General features: G+C 36.1%; 1 protein-coding gene across 1 annotated transcript in view; it reads left to right on the top strand.

Moving 5' to 3' along the window:
• The window catches only part of BEND6 (BEN domain containing 6), a 94,018-nt gene that overhangs the window by 19,889 nt on the left and 59,891 nt on the right, over window positions 1-14,238 (top strand). Inside the window, exon 2 of the mRNA XM_069070706.1 lies at window positions 3,462-3,605. The gene's annotated coding sequence lies outside the window, so the exon portion shown is untranslated. The remainder of the gene's footprint in view (window positions 1-3,461; window positions 3,606-14,238) is intronic.

The raw sequence follows: 14,238 nt of genomic DNA on the forward strand, positions 1-14,238 counted from the left end.
AATCAATCTCTCATGAGTTTCAAAGTTATCAAAAGCAATCTACCTTGCTTTAAAAGGGGTTTTTTGTTATTGTTTTTGTCAATAAAATCTTGTTCTACAATATTCATTCTGTATCATCACACAATGCTTCAAAGGCAGTTTTATAATGTAATCATTTACTATCCATAAGCAAATAGAATTGATGGATACAAGGTTTGAATTTAGCATGAGATTAGTCATATAACAAAATACTGAGTCATTGGTCCAGGAAATTTACTCAGAGTTGAATTAGTTGCCAACAGAAAATATGAGGAGTAGCCAGAACCTTTAGAACTGTAAGTTATCGTTTGGTTTTTCTTCTCATGCAGATGCAAAATGACTTTTTTGTGAAAGAATGGGAAATTAACAAATCAAGTTTGAAAGCTAAAGAGTTTAGCGTTAGAGATGAGACTCAATTCAAGTAAAACAAATCTCTCCATTCTTCAGTGGAGAAGGAACAAATTTTCAGAGAGATTTATGGTAGTCTGATTAATATGATATTAATGCATTTTGATTCATAGCTATGAATGATATTCCAGTAGTCTTAGAAATCTACTTTGCAAGACAACTTTTCCCTATTAAACTAATCCAGAGTAATTAAGAGCTAACATTTATACAGCACTTTGAGGCTTTCAATTCACTTTACATTCATCATCTGCTTTGATCCTTACAACAATCTTGTGGGCTTGGTGTCATTTATCCACATTTTACAGGTGAGAAAACTAAGGCAAAGTAAGATATAGTGGTTTGCTCAGGATCACATAGTTACTTAGTGGCTGAAGTAGAATTTGATTTCAGGTCTTTCTAACTCCAAGTCCAACACTATCCACTGTGCAATCTAGCCACTCAAATTAGGGACATGGGCATTAAACTTCTTAGGCCTAAAAGAATTAAGGTGATGAATTTAATATACAATACAGATTACACAAGAATTAGTGAAGAAAATAAGTAGGCAAATCACAGCCTTCTTGGACCTCAGTCTCATCTGTAAAATTAAGAGATTGAACTAAATATCCTCAGATTGCCCTTCAGGCAATTATGATCATAAGAAATTCAGGAACAAAAAAAAAATCAGATTTTTTTCATTGCAATGAAATTTCATAGGTGCCAGAAACCACAGAACTATGACAGTTGGTGGTCACAAAGATATTATACAACACAATTACATCTGAAGATCCAATGTGTCATCATATAGTACGAAGAACACTGACTCTAGAATCAAAATAAATACATGGTTTCACCTCTTACGCTACTTTTGACTCTGGACATGTCACATCTCTCTAGGCTTCAGATTCCTCACATGTAAAAATGAAAGAATTTGAATAGATAGCTTCAGAAATCCCTTCAAATTCTAAATTTATGATCTCAAAATTCAAAATGACAATTCTTAGATATGTAATTACAGACATATCACTTGGTTCTTTAACTTTAATTTCTTCATCTATAAAACAGGGATAATAATAATACCTATTAATACTTACTCGACCTTACCTGTTCTGAGGCTCAAATAACATTATATACATACATACACATACATTTATATATACATATGTATATACATATGTGTGTGTACACAGATAGTTCTTGCTTTACATAAATTCACATTATGCAAATTTGACTTTATGTAAAAAATTCAGGAAAAAAAACCTAGATTAACTTTACTGTTCTGTGTTCTCTGGGCAGCTAGGTGGGTGCAGTGAACAAATTTGAATCTAGCCTCAGAAACTTACCAGCTGTGTGTCCCTGTAAGTAACCCTGTTTGTCTCAGTTTCCTCATCTGTAAAATGAGCTGGAGAAGGAAATGGCAAGTTACTCCAGTACCTTTGCCAAGAAAACCCCAAATGGGGTCATGAAGAATCAGACACAACTGAAACAACTAGAAAATAAACCCTGTGGGCCACATACTGACGTAAGAAACCACAAATTAACAATGTTTTATTCATTCTAATTTATTTTGTTAAACATTTCCTAATTACATTTTCACCTAGTTTGGAGGCACTCAGGTGTTTTGTGAACTACCTGCAGCCTTCAGCCTGAATTTCACATCTTTGCTCCATATGGCTGTCAAAGTAATTTTTCTTCAGTGTAGGTCTATCTGACTGTTATTCTAAATTCCAGTAGCTCCTGTTGCTTCTCAGATAAAATAGAAACTGTTTCAGTTTTAAAGCCCTTTAAAATCTTATCCTACCCTTTCTTTCCAGCATCATTGTGGCCCTCTTCTCACATTCTTCAATCCAGCCAAACTGGTTTTCTCTCTCTTTCGGACATTCTACATTCTATCCCTTATCTTTGCACCGGCCATCCCCCATGCCTGGAACACTCCTCCCTCTCACCTCTACCTCATAGAATTCCTCTTCCTTCAAGATATAGCTTCAGTCCCACATTATTTTTTATCAGAGGCTCTTAATCTTTCTTCTGCTATTGATTCCTTTGGCAGTCTAATGAAGCCTATGGACCCCTTCCAGAATATTTTTTTCAAATGCATGAGAGAAAGTGCATAGGATTATAAAGGAAATCAATTTCATCCAAATACAGTTATGATAATTTTTAAAAATACAAATTCCCAGAATCCAAGTTAAAAACCTATGTCATGAAACCAAGTCTTTCCCAATCTATTCAATTGCTAGTTGCTCATTCTCAAACTACCTTATATTTAACTACTTTATATTTATTTGTATTTATTTTCTACATATTTATCCTGTAAGTACTTATACATCTACTTGTCATCCCCATTAGAATAATATAATCCCCAATATAGAATTATAATATAAACAAGCAGGCATTTGTTTGTTTCTTTTTTTTTTTTTTACTTTTATCCCCAGTGTCTAGGACAATGTCTGGCATATAGCTGGCACTTAATCAATATTTGTAGATGGGTTTAAAAAAACTGAACTTTCTTAACTGTAAATGTAAATTGTAAATGTAATTAAATATAATAATGATAATAGTTTATAATCGTTTATACTGTAATAGCTATAAGTAATAAAATAATAATAAATAATAACATTAAATTAATTAAATTTAATTAAATAAATATTGCAATATATAATAAATTATATATAAATAAAAAATAAATTAATAATAAAAATAATCACTTTATGTATTCTTTAAGATTTACAAAGTGCTTTACATATATATGTATATGTATACATGCATACCCACATACTGATATACTGATGGACTAACTATAAAAGTGAGCCATCCAACTGCTTATCAAAATCTGGACAACAGTTAGTTCCTGCTAATATACAATTCCTAAAAGCTAGTAACACACAAAAACGAGCACCAAGTAACCAAAATATAAAAAGACAACTCTAGTGACTAAAGCTTCTAACCCCCAAGCAAGTCAAACAGACATAGGAGAGAATAGTGAAGGGTCAAACACCAAATAAATTCTAGCTTGACCCACAAATTCTTAAATAATGTACTTCCTTCTCTTCCAGAAGCAATCCAAGGGTCAGTACCATACATTGTGTGCAGTGGAAGCAATCCAGCTGACTGTGGAGAGCACTGGGCCCTGGACATCTGGATATAATAGCCGAGGAGAATTCCTTCTCACTAGTTATTATAGTGACTGCACCATGCAGGTGGGTGAATAAGTGCCAAATTCAACAGGTTTGTGGTCTGTGACTGCCTTCAAATGTCTAACTCTGACAATGATTGGCACTGGAATGGGGCACTACTTTTAATGTGGCCAGTTGACTGGCAGTGGCCTAGCAAATTGTTTAGACCCTACTAGTGTGGCTTGAGATATCTTAAATGTTCAAGTGCAGACAACAGGGTGAATTGTAGTCAGGTACAAAAGATGGGTCAAAAACAGAAGAGGTAAAAAAAAATCAGCCCTAACTCCATTCTGTGAGAGAGAGAGAGAGAGAGGTATCTTTTTTTTTTTTTACTAGAATTGTAGTTTAATTAATAGTGTAGGGAGCTCCCAGTGAGGAGCTTCCTCTACTAATATAAATCTGGTGCCTTCTCTGTATCTGACAGCCTTAGAGTTGACAACACAGGGTCACACATCAAGTATATGTAAAGATGAGACCTGAATGCAAGTTTTCTTAATCTTTCTTGACCACCACACCATGGCTGCCACTCCTAGGACAGGATTTTAAGACTTGCAGTTTTATAACTACTTTTCCATTTCTTGTTTTAAACACTTGGCTGGTTCCCCTACATACCTGAAATAGGAAAGTTATAGAAAGATTTTATGCTTATATCAGAGAGAGCAGAAGAGAGGGAAAACATTAGACATCTGGATACTCTTCCACAAGATGGATCAACAAAGCCCAAGCAGGAAAAGGGCTGGAGATAATCACAGAATCATAGAATTTGAAAGCTATAAGAGACCTCAGTGGCCAGCTAATCTAACCTACACCAATGATACCAGGGAAACATGCTCTAAAACCCTCAGAAGACAATTAGGCAATCAATATGTATTTTTTTAATTGCCTGTTATGTTCCAGGCACTCTAGGTACTGGAGATACAGACATAAAAATGAAATCGTATCCACTGTCAAGGAGGTTACATTCTATCCAAGGAGATAATATGTAAACATATAAATATAAGGGTAGAACTGCAACCACCCCCATCTCATTTTAAGTTCAATACCTTAACCAGATGAGAACATGTCTCAATCAACCAATCAGTCATGGGCTTTGGACAAAGTTCTAAAAACCTTTCTAACTGAAGTGGTGTTACACAAGAATCATGTTTGATTAGACAGAAGAAACCTTTCCACACCCCAGGGGTCACCTACAACTTCTCAAATAAGTTGAAAAGAGAGTCATTCCAGAAACTGGAGAGAGCAGGATATTCTAGCAAAACCTCCCAAGAAGGAACCACCTGGTGTAGAGATAGTAAGGGGAAGTTTCCATTTTAGCCCTGGGTGGAAAGGCTCCCACCTTCCTATCGTTTTTCTAGTGGTATCTCAGTTCAGCATCAATTCACTGCCATCCCACTTCATTGCCACCAGACAGTATCTGCATTGGAAATTAAGGACAGACTGGACATCGATTCACTGCTCCAAGTAGAGCCCAGCAAACAAAACAAAACCACAAGCCTACACCATACTCGAAAGGAACTGTTGGAGCACCCTCCACTAGGAGAAAAGGACTTTCAACAATCCAGAACTGTAGGTTATCATATTTGCCTCATAGTCTCTTTAAACTTGAGCTTATTTTACCCCAAACTCTGTATGTTCTTGTGAAAAAGTGTGTCCCAAAATGCTTTGTACTGTGACAAATGAAAAGTCTGAGACATAATATCTATCTTAAAATCAAACTTATTAATTATTACTAGCAAATAATTAATAGACTGAGATCAGTGGCTTTCTCTTGTAAACCAGAGACCCCCCAGTCTGTAGAACATTCAATTGCTTAAAGAGTCTTTGCAAAAGTCAATGTACCTGAGGGTAGAAGTCAACTCGGATTAGCTAATAATCAATGAGGGGGTAGACATGTTAATGAGGAGGTGGACAAAAAGTGTTCAGCTCCTCTTGCTGAGAATATTATTCTAATCATGAGACTCGGCCATCTCCAGCAATCTGGACAAAATAACTCTACCTAGACCGTTCTGTCTGGTTTCCCCCTTCATAAGCTTGGTCACCCTAAATTCTAATGGAAGGTTCCAAGGACAGGGGCTTATTTCCTAAGGGCAAGATCGCACCAGAACTAGATTCTATTTTTAAGTTCTTCTAGTTGGGTAGGGTCCCACCCAGGATTAAAAAGCACATACCCTGAGGATTTGGGCTATCATGTAAAAAATACTTCTATATTAGTCAATTTCTATAGACGTGATATATCGAAGAAATTCAAATACAAATAAAAAAATTAGAGAACTCTGAGTCCAGTTTTTATACCCAGCATTATTCATTACCCCCATCATGAAGATGAGATTCTGCTAAGGAACTAATAACAAGCACTTTTTTATAAGACAAACTCTAATGAAAGAATGAATTCTCTTAATGGTTGCCATATTAAGTACAAGTGTAACAAAAGGTGTTGGGATGGAATGTTTAAATACATAATTTAAAAAATAATGCTTATTCAATAAGTTGTTTGTATAAAAACATTTTTAATTTCTAGCTATGTTCAAATGAATAACCCCTAGTAAAAGTGAATATCTCTTTAAGTGGGTCTTTTTTAAAGTATTTAAAAGATAGATCAAGGGGGCAGCTAGGTGGTTCAGTGAATAGAGCACCAGCCCTGGAGTCAGGAGGACCTGAGTTCAAATGCAGCCTCAGACACTTAACACAAAAACTAGCTGTGTAACCTTGGGCAAGTTGCTTAACCCCAATTGCCCTCCAAAAATCAAAATAAAATAAAATAAAAGATAGAACATAAGCCAGTATTCTTTTGAGGTAACTAATTGTGTTGATATTCTTTTCATTAACACAGAACTAAGACAGTTATGATAATAACCTCACTAAATAAAAGAATTACATCCTGGTTTCCACAAGTCTTTACATTATTGCTGAATTATCCCCATACCATTGTGAGAAATCAAAGGACCTTATCACACACAGGAATGTATAACTAGTAACAGACAGATGACAAGGCTAAATATCCATTTATTTATTTGTTCAGAATATAGAAAGGATTAAAATTGTAGACCAAAGAGCTCAATTCTTATACCTTCATCTTACTATGGTGACTGAGATGTGCTCCAGTCTTAGACTAAAAGATCTAATATAAATTTGCCATAAAAGAAGAGGAACATAACTATACAGTAAGGGAAATATTCCCCCCCTATCTTGATGTCAATTCCAGGCTAGGGTTATATAGATCAGCACTTCTTAAATTGTGGAACACAACCCCATATGGGATCATGAAAAATTTGGCAACAGTAAAAGGTTTCTGAATATTTTACAGCCAAAAATTAATTAAAAATCAAACCTGTAATGAATCTGAGGTGTTTCTGGCAGCACTTGCCCATGCTACATCATGCAACTTCACTGCAGTGTTGTTTCTGAACATATGTGCATGCTTTGCACTGTGCATGCTGTCATGCCCACAGAATACCAACAAATATGTTAAAATGCAAACAGAGGCCACAAGTGGAAAAAGTTTAAGAAGCCTTGATATAGATAGCCAATTACATTGTGTCAAGTTTAAATGGTAGGATATTTTAAATTAAAGAGGAAATTTTCATTCTGGGGAAATTGAGTCAAGAGACTCCTACCTCAGTCCATGTCTAGAGTCATTCTCCCAACTTTTTCCATGAGAAATTCGCCTTCAGTTCATGGATATCAATCCCATAGAGTTGCTGGCATCAAGAATCATTGGCTTAATAGCATTCTTCGATGATCATACCAGAAATTAGACCCAGAATAATAACAGTTATAGTCCCATAAAGTCTTAAATAGCAAGTTTCAGTAATCACAGCTTTGGGTAAATTCACATATTGTATTGTGTTGTTTTGTGTTGTGTTGTGTTGTATTGTACTATCATAATCTCACATTGGTAACAGTAAGAGATTCATCACAAAAAATCACAACTGGGACAGCTAGGTGGCACAGTGAATAAAGCACTGGCCCTGGAATCAGGAGGACCTGAGTTCAAATCCAGACTCAGATACTTGACACATTTATTGTGTGACCTTGGGCAGGTCATTTAACCCCAGGTGCCTTGCTTTCCTGCCTCCAAAATAAAAATCACAGCTTATCTAACCTTCATTAGAGAGATTTGCTATTAGAGGAAGAAGTAGGGACATTAATTTAACATATCAATACTGGTGCTAAAGGCCTAGACCACTATAAATTGCCAAGTATAGGGAACCAGGTGAAAGGCTGACTGGTTGAAATGAATTAAAGAGAGTCCAATGAAAATAAAAATGAATTAAGAGAGTCCAACCTTAACCTTCTCAAAGTAACCTTATTCCCAGGGAGAAATACCCACTAGCCTTAGGTCTCAGATATTACTCCCATTGAGTTACTGATTGCTGACATTTTTCTTGAAGCACTTACAAGACACAACAAACCTAAGAATGTATTCAAAAAGAATATTCAGTGTACTAAAAAAAGATTTCACCTCAAACAGTAAAGTTTCACTAATTAACAGTAGGACTGAAAATAATTGTTATTAATACTATCAGGTTATGGCAGTAACTTAACTAAAAAAATTTATCAGGCCTTCTAAGAATAACACAAAAGATTTTTACTTAAATATTCCTTTCTAAAAGTATTTCTCTTTCTTAAAAACAGCTTAAAATTTATCCTGATGTAACAAAGCAGTTATAAGTCCCTAATGAAGTAATATAGGTGGAAATTTCTAAACTGACAGGTATCTCTTATTCAATCCTTAATGAACAAATACGTCTTTAAAATCGGAGTTTAATGTGCATACCCTTTGATCCAGCAACACCACTTCTAGGCTTGTATTCCAAAGAGATCATAAAAATGGGAAAAGGACCCACATGTACAAAAATATTTATAGCAACTCTTTCTTTGGTGGCAAAGAATTGGAAATTGAGGAGATGTCCATCAATTGGGGAATGGCTGAACAAGTTGTAGTATATGAATGTTATGGAATACTTTTGTGCTAAAAGAAATGATAAACAGACAGACTTCAGAAAGACCTGGAAAGACATATGTGAACTAATGCTAAGTAAAATGAGCAGAAACAAGAGAACATTGCACAAAGTAGCAGCCACATTGTTCAATGACCAACTTTGATATGCTTAGCTCTTCTCAGCAATGCAAGGATCTAAGACAATTCCAAAAGACTCATGTTGGAAAATGCTATCCCCATCCAGTGAAAGAATTATGGAGTCTGAATACAGATCAAAGCATACTATTTGCTCTCTCTTTTTGTTTTGTTATGTTTTTTTTCTTTCTTGTGGTTTCTCCCATTCATTCTAATTCTTCTTTACAATATGACTAACGTGAAAATATGTTTAATAAGAATGTATATGTAGAACCTTTATCAGATTGCACACTATCTAGGGGAGGGGGAGGAGGAGTGAGGCAGAGAAAATTTAAAATTCAAAAGCTTATGGAAGTGAATGTTGAAAACTAAAATTAAATAAATTAATTTTTAAAAAGTAAAAAATGAATGGAGTTTAAGACTTGAGTTGGTTTAAAAAAGACCCTAGTATCAGAAATAAATTCCAAATTACCATAAATAAAATAAATTCATGATTACCACAAATAAATTCCTAATTGCCACCCCCTTGTCATCAAAAAGTATTTGCAAAAGGGAGGAGATTCAGTTTTCTAAGTGAAGCAATGCCAAAAATATACCCAATTAAATTAGCCTTATCATAATAATCCTTAGTAATTTAACCAATAATCTTATAATTTTCATAACTGATAGCTAATTAGATGCCTCTTCTTAAATATAGGCAAACTTGGGAGTTTATAATTTTGATAGCTAATTAGATGCCTCTTCTTAAATATAGGCAAACTTGGGAGTTTATAATTTCTTAAATTACAATACTTTAGAATATTATAATAGATGGTCAGCTCGGATGATAAAAATGACCTATTTTCAAACTTTTTTTCACCTTCTTTTAACAGAACAATTTATAATCTAACAACATTGAGATTATAAAAGAAATTGTTGGGGTGGCCAGGTAGCACAGCGAGTAAGAGCACCGGTCCCAGTGTCAGGATAACATGGAGATCGAATCCCGGGCTCAGACGGCACCACACCCAGAAATAACTGGCCGTGTAACCTTGAGCAAGTTACTTAACCCCAATTGCTTAAAAGAAAAAAATAAAAGAAATTGTTTTTCTAACAGCATCTGATACAGTTTGTTTTTGTTTTTTGTTTGTTTTTTTGCTTTTTGGAGGGGAGAAGGCAGGGCAGTTGAGGTTAAGTGACTTGCCCAAGGTCACATAGCTAGTAAGTGTTAAGTGTCTGAGGCAACATTTGAACTCAGGTCCTCCTGACTCCAAAACCTGTACTCTATTCATTGTGCCACCTACCCACCCCTAATACAACAGTTCTTAAAATAGTTTTACTAAATTTCACAATATAAGAAAATTTAGAAACACAATATCATAAACAATATTATGTATTTAAAACTTGAAACAAAACCCATTACCAATCACATGGTCTCATTCAGTTGAATGCACTTCCAAATTACTTTACACAGAAATCTCATTCCCATTAGCATTGTATACTAATCACATCTAAAACCCCATGTAAAGTTATCAATAATGAAGCAATTACATCTAATTCAAGAAATAATAAGTTAACATTTATATAGCACTTGCCGTATGCCAAGTACTGTGTTAAGGATTTACAATCATGTGATCCTACATACAAACAAAATACAGGATAAATTGGAGATAATCTTAGCACTAAGGGGGAACCTTCTTATAGAAGGTAAGATTTTAGCTGAGATTTGAAGAAACCCAAGGAAACCAGGGGACAGAAATGAATAAGGAGAGAATTCTAAGCATAAGGGGACAGCCAGGGAAAATATTGGAGTCAAGAGATGGGGTGGTGTGGGCAAAGAATAGCAAGGATGCCAGTGTCTCTGGCAGAGTATGTGGACAGGAAGAAGATATAAGAAGTCTGGAAAGATAAGAAGTGGCTGGGTTATGAGGACTTTAAAAGCCAAATGGAAGATTTTACATTTAATCCTGAAGGTCAGAAGGACTGCCTGGAGTTTATCGAACAGGAAGGTTAGTAAAACCCTCACATTAGGAAGATTGCTTTGATAGCTAAATGGAGGATGGATTGGAGAGAGAAAAGACTTGAGGGAGGGAAACCAACCAGTAGGCTACTGGAATAGTCTAGCCATAAGGTATATATAAATAGTTTATACAGGATGTACATATAGCTTGTTTATCTGTAGTTATTTGAATGTTGTCTCTCACATTATTCTTTGTATCCCTAGTACTTAGCACAGCGCCTAGCACAAAGTAGGTACATAATAAATGTTTGTTCACTGACTGAAGTGATGAGGTCTTGCACCAGGTGGTGGCAGTATCAGAGGAGAGTGGGGAGTATATATGAGATGTTACAAAGGTTAACTTGATAGGACTTGACAACAAATTAGACCATAGGGTGAGTGAGGAGTCAAAGATGACACTTAGGTTGTGAACATGTGTAACCAGGCATATGCTAGTGCTCTTTACAATAATATGGAGTTTAGAAAGAGGGGAGGATTTGAAGGAAAAGAATAATGAGTTCAGTTTTAGACATATCGAGTTTAATAATAAAAGGACATCTGATTTGAGATATTCAACAGACAATTGAAGATGTGAGACTGAAGATAATGAGAGTCTAGAACTGTATAAACAGACCTGAGAATCACCTGCATAGACATGATAATTAAATTGATATGGGCTGATGTGATCAATAAATAATATAGAAGGACAAGAAAAGAAAGCTTGGACAGTACCTTGGGAAATAACCACATTTAATGAGTACTGGATGAAAAACCAGCAATGGAGACTGAAAAGAAATGGTCAGAGAGAAGTAGGAGAGAATGGTGTCACAAAAATCTAGAAAGAAAGAATATAAAGGAAGAGAGGATGATCAGCAGCATCAATGGCTAAAGAGAAGTCAAGAAGGATGAGGACTGAGAAAAGGCCGCTACATTAGGCAATTAAAAGATCATTGCTAAAATTGGAGAGAACGGTTTCAGCTGGACAATGAAATTTAAAGAAACAGACTGCAGAGAGTGAATGACAGTAATGGATGTGTGGGACGGCTAGATGGCACAGTGAATAGAGCACTGGCCCTGGAGTCAGGAGGTCCTGAGTTCAAATCCAGCCTCACACACTTAATACAAAAACTAGCTGTGTGACCTTGGGCAAGTCACTTAACCCCAATTGCCTTCCAAAAAGCAAAAAAAAAAAAAAGTAAATAAAAATAAAAGAATTGGAAACCATTCTCATTAAAAAATAATAATAATAATGGATGTGAAGGTACTGATTGTAGTCAACCTTCTCAAGTAGTTTATCCATGAAAGGGAAGAGAGGTAAAAGACAATAGATAGTGGGGATGGTTAGATCATTTGAGGGTTTTTTAAAGATGGTGGAGAGATGGGCCTCATGAAACAGCCAGAAGACAAGGAAGGTGTGAAGATGGGTGATAAAGTGAAAATGATAGCACGATCTGCTGGAGCAAATGAATGAAATCACTTGTGCGTATAAAGGGGCTTGCCTTGGCAAGGAAAAACACTATCTCTTCAGGTGAATCATGGGGGGTTAAGGGGGAGATAGTAAGATTAGGAGGAGGGGAGAAGAATGAGGAGACAGAGGAAGAATTGATAGATTTAGCAACTGACTGGATAGGTGGGTGGAGAAAGAGAAGAGCCAAAGATAACGACAAGGTTGTGAACTTGGGTGACTGAAAGGATGGTGATGCTCTGAACAGAGAAAACAGCTTAGAAGAGGAGTGAGTTTGGGAAGAAAGATAATTAGGCAGCGAGGTGCTGCAGCCGATAGAGCGGAACGTTGGACCTGGAGCTATGAAGACCTGAATTCAAATCCAGATTCAGTCACTTACTGGCTCTGTGATCCTGGGCGAGTCATTTAACTACTATCTACCTCAGTTTCCTCTATTGTAAAATGGGGATAGTAATAGTATCTACTTTCCATGGTTTTTGTGAGGATCAAATGAGATAATATTTGTAAAGGCACAGTGTCTGGCATATAATAGGACAGACAGAGAAAGAGAGACAGGGAGAGAAGCAAGACAGTGGAAACCACTAAAGGAATAAAGTCTGAAGAAAGTTAACACTGTCAAAAGGCCACCTATGGTAGTTTTTTCTTTCTTTCTTTAACATACTTGATTCCCATGAGCCTTGACTACATGGGGTAGTTCTCACCTGAAGCCCCAGTTTTACCTCACCTAGATCCCATCCAACCATTCATGACCAAGGCAGACATCTCCAGGCAGGTCTATCTCAGGGACAAAGAGCACAGGTTTTGCTCTACCTTCTTCTTCCAACAACTGACATCTATAGGATAGAATCTGAATTTTTTGAGAGAGAGACCTTTGGATTAAGGTCTGCTTTTGGAAAATGTCAACATCTGCTCAAGATTTTTCATCTTCCAGGGCAATTGCTCACAGGTCACTGGGATGTGAAATATCTTTATGTTATGAAATGCTACTGATTCTGCCAGATGTGGTAGGTCCCATTCTTTGCACCATTCAGTTTCACCTAGGAAGGAACCTTGGGGTAAGCTGTGCCTCCTGTCCCATTTAGGGTTTTAGTTCATCATGAAGCATATATATATTTCTCCTGGGTTTAGAGCTCTCTGATTGCAAGTTTTAAAGCTATACTGTGATACCATATTATCCATAGGACTGATGAAAAATCCTACATCTAATATACTGGACTTTCTGATGGTCCACTGTTTAAAAAGATGTCAAATACTAGAATATGTGACACAATCAGCCTTAATAACATCTAAATAATATAAATGTTTTATAATTTATATTTATGTGATAAATATACATGAGGTATACAAAGTACTATAAGAACTTCCCTAGGGGCAGCTAGGTAGCACAGTGAATAGAGCACTGGCCTGGAGTCAGGAAGACCTGAGTTCAAACCCTATCTCAGACACTGAACACTTACTAGCTGTATGACCTTGGGCAAGTCACTTAACCCCAATTGCCCTGCATTCCCCCCTCCAAAAAGCAAAAAAAAAAAAAAACTTCTCTATAAGAACCCTGTGAGTTATACAGTATAAATATTATTTTCATTTTGCAGATAAGGAAATTGAGATTTAGTTCATAGACTTAGAGCTGGAAAAAACTGCACAAGGATCTTGTGCTTCTGGTCATACAAGACTAAGTTAAGATTCAAACCTAGGTCTCCTGACTCTAAGGCCAGCACTTATTCTACTACACTACACTGCCTCTCCACAAATATCCTGCAGTAAAAGTCTGAAATTTCTAAAAGCCTTGAAACAATATACCATCTAACTTCATGATTAATCAGTCACTATGCATTCATTAAGTACTTAATATGTGCCAGCACTTGAGATGCAAAGACAAATGAAATAATCTTTACCCTCAAGAAACTTACATCCTGGGGCAGCTAGATGGCACAGTGAACAGAGCACCAGCCCTGGAGTCAGGAGGACCTGAGTTCAAATCTGGTCTCAGACACTTAACACTTAATAGGCATGTAACCTTGGGCAAGTCACTTAATCCCAATTGCCTTGCCCTCTACCCTTCAAAAAGCAGAAAGAAAGAAAGAAAGAAAGAAAGAAAGAAAGAAAGAAAGAAAGAAAGAAAGAAAGAAAGAAAGAA

Source organism: Petaurus breviceps, unplaced genomic scaffold (assembly GCF_028583685.1).
Source record: "Petaurus breviceps papuanus isolate PSGF00001 unplaced genomic scaffold, PetGlider_PUasm1.0 90822, whole genome shotgun sequence".
In the NCBI taxonomy this organism is placed as follows: Eukaryota; Metazoa; Chordata; class Mammalia; order Diprotodontia; family Petauridae; genus Petaurus; species Petaurus breviceps.